Raw genomic sequence first — 6,304 nt, 5'->3', positions numbered from 1 at the left:
TCTGCCCGGGAATTTCCTAGTCTGTGGGCAATAAAAACACGGCGTCCACTCACCCTCTGTGCTTTCACTGGGAGCTGCAATCCTGAGCTGTTCCTAAACGGCCATCTTGGATCCACCCACACAGTGGGTTTTGAAAAAGAAAGAGTCAGATGAGTGAATGCGACCCTTTTAAATATACATATCATATATTTGTCGCCAATAGGTAGCAATGGAAACCAATGTCTCTCTCTACTATGTTGCCCCCAAAAAAGGCTGTTTCAGTCACTGACATTTGTATATGGTTAGGCATAAGCATTTTTATTTTCCTCCTTGCTTTGTTTGTGAAGGCATTCCTAATTCAGTCTGATGTCTTTTGGGAGGAAAATGTCAGCTAGGGAGCACCTGTTCATTCCTTATCAACCCAAGGGAGAGCAACACTGTGAAGAGCTTTTTTTTTTTGGCTATATTTTTTCTAGGAGCCCAAGGCAATGTAGAGTAATGTGGGGCAACACAGCTTCACATCCCGCGGCTTAGTTAGACACAGCAGTTGCTGCATTGCAACTGCAGGGTGTTTTTAGTGACAGGCTTTCGATCAACAGCCAAAGGAAACTTATACACTGTTATATATGAGCCTCCAGCAGCAGGAATACACTCGAGGCAGAGTGAAGGGATAGCATTGTGCTTTGATCTCCTCCTGTGTAGGGATTTACCATGTTTCTCAATGAATATCAAATTTTGTAGTGCTTCTAGGATATCAAATTTAGAGACTGTATGATTTTCTTCTGGCTCTACAAGGACAAAGTGGAAAAAATAAAATTCATTTTAAAACTATCACATTGAAACAAAAAAAACCCCAATACATATAATTATATTACCGTTCTTGGCATTCCTGCTGATTAAAACACAAGGAAATTCAATCTTACCTTAAAAGTCAAACGTGTGTACAGAACTGTGGAAGGAGCTCCCAGAGAACCTTTGGGTGATTTCCATTTATTCTGAGAGGTTCTGGTCTGTGGTTTAGTTCTCGATTTACATTGTCAACATTTCTATCACACATTAGTTACCAAACATGGAAAAGTTGTTAGTGGCTTTGAAAGCTAACACAGGGTGGCAGTAATCATTTAAGGGGCTTATCTATCTGTCTTGGGCAACACAGAAACTGAGAAAAGTCAAACAATGCAAATGGTGGTCTCGACAAGAAAATGGAGAGAGGATGTGGAGGGGGGCTGGTGGAAAGCATTCCTGTCTGTTTGGTTCCTTCACAAATCCTAATGAGATAATAGCTCATCCAGTCAAGCCCATTCCTTACTTTCAGGAAGTGCCACACAAGTAAATGAAGAAATTATTTGAAGAGGGATCAGGATGGGTGTGGACTGTTTGTGATTCAGCTTGGAAGAAACGCAGATGCCAGTTTCTTTAGCTTGACGAGGGTTGATTTCCCTTGACGAGTCTGTCTGAACTCCTGTGATTGTTGGCCTGAGGTTTGCAAAACTGATAGTACTGGTAGATAAAAATCCAGTACCAGTAGTTAGAGGAAATGCGGAATAACTTAGCCTGGAGTAACTATTCTATCATTTAGAAACAAACTTGATTCTTCCTTGACGTTCAAACCACGTAGAATTTTACTTTAAACCTGCAGGACTCCATAAGGTTCCCCTCTTTAATAGAGAATCCATACATATGTCTGTCCTTTAAAAGGAAAGCTTTAAAAATATGTTATTCTATACAAAATTAGCAGGCGTGGTGGTGCATGCCTGTAATCCCAGCTACATGGGAGGCTGAGGCAGGAGAATCTCTTGAACCGGGGAAGCGGAGGATGCAGTGAGCCAAGATTGTGCTATTGCACTCTATCCTGGGCAAGAAGAATGAAACTCCTTTTCAAAAAAAACATTATTTTATAGACACTCTGTAATTAAAAATGGAGAGGATGAGTGAAAGGAATGTGAGACCATATATACATTTTTTGGGAGCAGAATCTCATAATTAGACATAAATAACATTTGTCATAATAGTACTTGAAAGATGCCAATCCTATCCCCTAGATTTCTTTGCTAGATTTGCAAGACTGTTTTATTCTGCTTCAAATACACTGTAGCCTGATATATTCAAGGAGATGACAGTGAGGACAACTTAAACTATTGAACTGGTCAGATGTTGAACGGTGCCACTCAGGAAGTCATGTGGATCTGCTCCACTAAAAATAGTCATGATGGGTGTAGACATTAGGTGGCTTCCATAGAAACCTCTTTGCTCCTAAAAATTAGTTGAGTGCCCAGTACTAAACTAAAAAGAGAGCCACAGTGTGCAAAGTCAACTTGCATAGTCTTGCAGGGAGAATCCCTTCAAAACAGTTGCCATATTAGACTCGGGCTTAGGAACATAGGGACCTCTCAAGCCAAGCTCTGGGTCAGTTCCATGCCTGGTCGCAGCTTGATCCATGCCAGGATAAGTTGAGATGGAAAAATATGGGTGATGAAAAAATTCTATGATGATTTAAAATTATCCTGTTAGGACATACCTGTGGAACGTTAAGGGGTTTAGACAGAGAAGCATTCTGGATATTGTGTGGGCAGTTGGAAACTCAACACCAGCCAGGGTTTTAGGATCCTAAATATTTGTTTGGAGGTAGCAGTGGCAAAATATGAAATTTACAGTGGACTGAAATACTTCTAGAACCTTTTGAGTTATCTTCTCCATTTGAAAGAGTAGAGTTTCAGTTGCCAGGTACAGCCCTCAAAAGAAAGAAGAGGAACCACAGATTTTAGCTGTTGGATTTTTTTCTTCTTTCTTTTCTTTCTATGGGAAATGTAATTCTAGAGAGATTATTTGAGGTATTTTGTGGAATGAATCTCATGAAAATGAAAAAGCAAGGCAACTAAGATGGAAACAGTACCTGGAAAACATACTAAATGCTTAATAAATGTTAATGTTTCTTGAATAAAGTTTTGGGAATAAAAGACACCAACACACAAAAACTTTCAAAAATCTCCGCTGCTTCCTCCTCCTCCTTCTCCCTCTCCTCCCCGCTCCCTTCTCCTCTTCCCCCCCCTTCTCCTCCTCCCCCTCTCCCTTCTCCTCCTCCTCCTCCTTCTTCTTCTCTCTCTCTCTTCTCTATGTCTGTGTATAACTCGAATTAAGGAGCAAAAGTGAGAATTTTAACAACCGTATTTTATAAACTAGAAGCGGAGGCCTACCACTTTCTTTTTACCCCATAAGTACTGGTGAATTGGAATTTAAGTGGAAATGGCATAGGAACTGGGATATTAATTTCAGTTAGTGCTTGGTGGCTGGTGATTTATAGCTTTAATATAAATGAAGAGTTAATTCCCAGGGGATGGCATGCTTTTTATTTTTTTTCATCTCCCAAGATAAAATAGACACAGATTAAATGTAAGGAAGAATTTGATTCCAAGAATTTTAAGGCCCTAGAGTATGTTGCTTAGAAAATTGTGTTACTTACTAGAATTTGTGGGTTTCCTTTTGCTTCAAGACTTCAATTATAGAGATTTTCCTTTCTGAGATTTTTTTCACCTTTCAAGAAAAGTCTATGAGTTCCCCTGGATTATAGTTTATAGTACAAGGCCTGTACTTTGCTTGAAATTCAGACAGCTGTTCTTTACTCAAGTTCTAAAATGTTAATGTAATTTCTACTTGTTATCCAAATAAACTTTTTTAAAACAATTTGGGCCTAACCAAATATGGATTATAAAAATGCTATTTTGAAACTTAAAAAAAAATCTACTTAAATTTAGATATTTTTTCTAACTAATCATTTCCCTTTATCCACTCTGACTGAAAGCTAATCTGCACTCACAAACCATTCCTAGAGATTTGCATTCAACTTTCAGCCAGGCTTAGCATCAGAGAACCTTACGGTGCTGAAGTCGTGGGAGTCAAAAATCTCATCTGTCTCTACTGTGTATTCCCTTATAGTAACTGAAAGAAGAATTGTTTTGCCTAAAGTGAAAAGAGACAGGAATTCTACTGTTCTCTCTTGTATGCTGCTATCTAGTGCAGAAGCAGAAAGAGAAAGAAATACTGCAATCTAGCAGACAGTTTGTTATTCCCCGATCAGGAAGCTTCTATCCTGGGGCTAGAGGAGGGGGCTGGACAGTTTCCTGAGTCCTCTTGCTCAGTTTAGAGAGACTTCTGATGTGGAGACTGGTGAAGATTTTATTAGCTTAGCTCCTCTGTTTGGTGTTAGTGTCTGCTTTAGCTTTGAGTATCTTAGCCAAACAATTTTCTTGAGGAAGTATTTTCTTCGAGGGCTTGGATCTTTTATAACAACATTTTGAACACAATCTAAGTAAAATTTTTGATCACAAATGAATAATTTCATCACAGTTGACCTCTCAAGGTTAACAGATGGCTCTGCTGTTGAAGATGGCGAGCATCAAATATCCTGGTGGTGGAAACGTCCCTGTCTGGTACTAGAGACCTGGTAGCATAGCTTCAGGGCATGCATGATCCCACCAAGTAGGAGTTTCCCTCTGAAACTCCAACAAGAAGATTCATTTTTAAAATCCAAGAAGGGTCAGCTCAGGTGGGGCTCATGTTCGCCTTCCCTTTGCACTTAATCCAGCTTTACAGACAGACATCCTGTAAGTTCTGTCCTGTGCAACAAACTGTCAGTCATACAGCTAATTCCAGTTTTAATTTTAGTTTCTAACTAGATCTGACTAGGGGTGTGCCCTTATTATAGTTATTCATCTCATCCTGCTTTCATCTTGGTATTTAACCTTCCATTAAAATAACTACAGTAGGCTTTTGACTTTAATGTGATTTTATGTAATGCTACCAAACAACAATGCCTAACATTTATTTAGTGCTTTTTTAAAAGCTCAAAGTAATTAATGTGCTTTTGCTTATTTAATCCTTATAATATCCTATGAGGAATACAAGAAGTAGGCCTTATTATTCCCATTTTATGAAGAAATGGAGTCACAAAATAGTCAAGGAGCTTGCCAATGGTCTATGAGTTCCAAGTACACACATGATGATTTTTCAGTTTTCCTGCCTTCCCTTCTCAAGGGACTTTGTTGCCTTACTATATACTATAAATACATTATACCGTATATAGTTTTACTATTCTCAGGTCCATCAAGTTTAATGGGGTAGCCTGGCATGGTTCCTAGAGCAGGATCATGTATATGATAAATATTACTTTATGAGATGATGTATTTTGGCTTGAATATAGCTTACAGTTAACAAATGCAACAAAACGGAGTATGTCTCATTTAATTTTGCTTCACCAGCACCTAATGTGGTGCCCAGCACATAGTAGGCACACAATAAATATTTGTTCAACAAATGAAAACACCTCATAAAAGACAACATGATAAAGAACAGAAAACCATTAACACAAGTAAAAGGAAGTACTACTTCACTCAGCAGGAAGTGCTTAAATAGGACAACCTATCTCCACCGTAAATCCCTTGGTTCTTGTTGAGTATCAACCACTGACCTGAGCAGAACGTGGGCTCCAACTGAGTGCTCTGACTTATGGAGCCATTGATTTTTGGAGCTGAAGGGGCCATTTGAAATTATTTAAGCCTTCTCCCCTTTTAATTATTTTTTAATAGAGGAGGAAATTGAGATTGTATTTCATATTGTCTTTAGGAAACAGAAATTACCACATAGTCAAATTTACTTTTGAGTTTCTTTATTGACTTATCTGAGAAGCATATATTTTTTTCTTATGTATATGGAAGAATTTATAAGACTGAAGCACAGAAAGATTAAATGACTCTTTGGGATCACACAGAGAATCCATGGTATAATCCAAAAGGATCATATTTCAAGACTATTTCATAGCAAATGGACACTAGTGTAATAATTTCGTTTAAACACTCTACCCCTTGATTTGCAAAATGTCTCTAGCTCAAAGTACATTGTTAAATTCTCAGATCCTTGCAAATTAATTTTGTTTTATTTTAATTTGCCATCTCCATTCACATAAGGACCCAGAACAAAATTCTGAGACGCCTCCTAATTGGCTGTCACATAAATCCCATCAGTTACCAAGTCCCATCTAGTCTAACTCCATATCTTTTGAATTTACCTATTTACTGCATTAGATTCCTGAGTGTTCTCTGCTTTCTGTCTCTCCTTTCCTCAGTTCTCCATTTAAGTGTCCTAACATGTAACCCCAATAATGTTGCCCTTCCATTTAAAATCTTTGAATGCTCCCTGTTGTCTACACAAGAAAGTATAATGTCCTTCTCAGAGCATGCAGAGCCCTCTCTTTTCAGGCTTCTACCTTTCATACTACCCTCACGTTTTCCCCTTCTCTTTACACTCTAAAGCAATAGCCACATTTATCTAG

At 38.4% G+C, this 6,304-nt stretch overlaps 1 protein-coding gene across 5 annotated transcripts in view; it reads left to right on the top strand.

Moving 5' to 3' along the window:
- Nucleotides 1-6,304, top strand: part of SLC25A21 (solute carrier family 25 member 21) — a 512,809-nt gene that overhangs the window by 256,527 nt on the left and 249,978 nt on the right. The window lies entirely within an intron of this gene.

The sequence above is a fragment of the Cebus imitator genome, unplaced genomic scaffold (assembly GCF_001604975.1).
Source record: "Cebus imitator isolate Cc_AM_T3 unplaced genomic scaffold, Cebus_imitator-1.0 Scaffold69, whole genome shotgun sequence".
NCBI lineage: Eukaryota > Metazoa > Chordata > Mammalia > Primates > Cebidae > Cebus > Cebus imitator.
The sequence above is the reverse complement of the archived record's forward strand: the minus strand, read 5'-3'. Positions and strand labels throughout refer to the sequence as shown.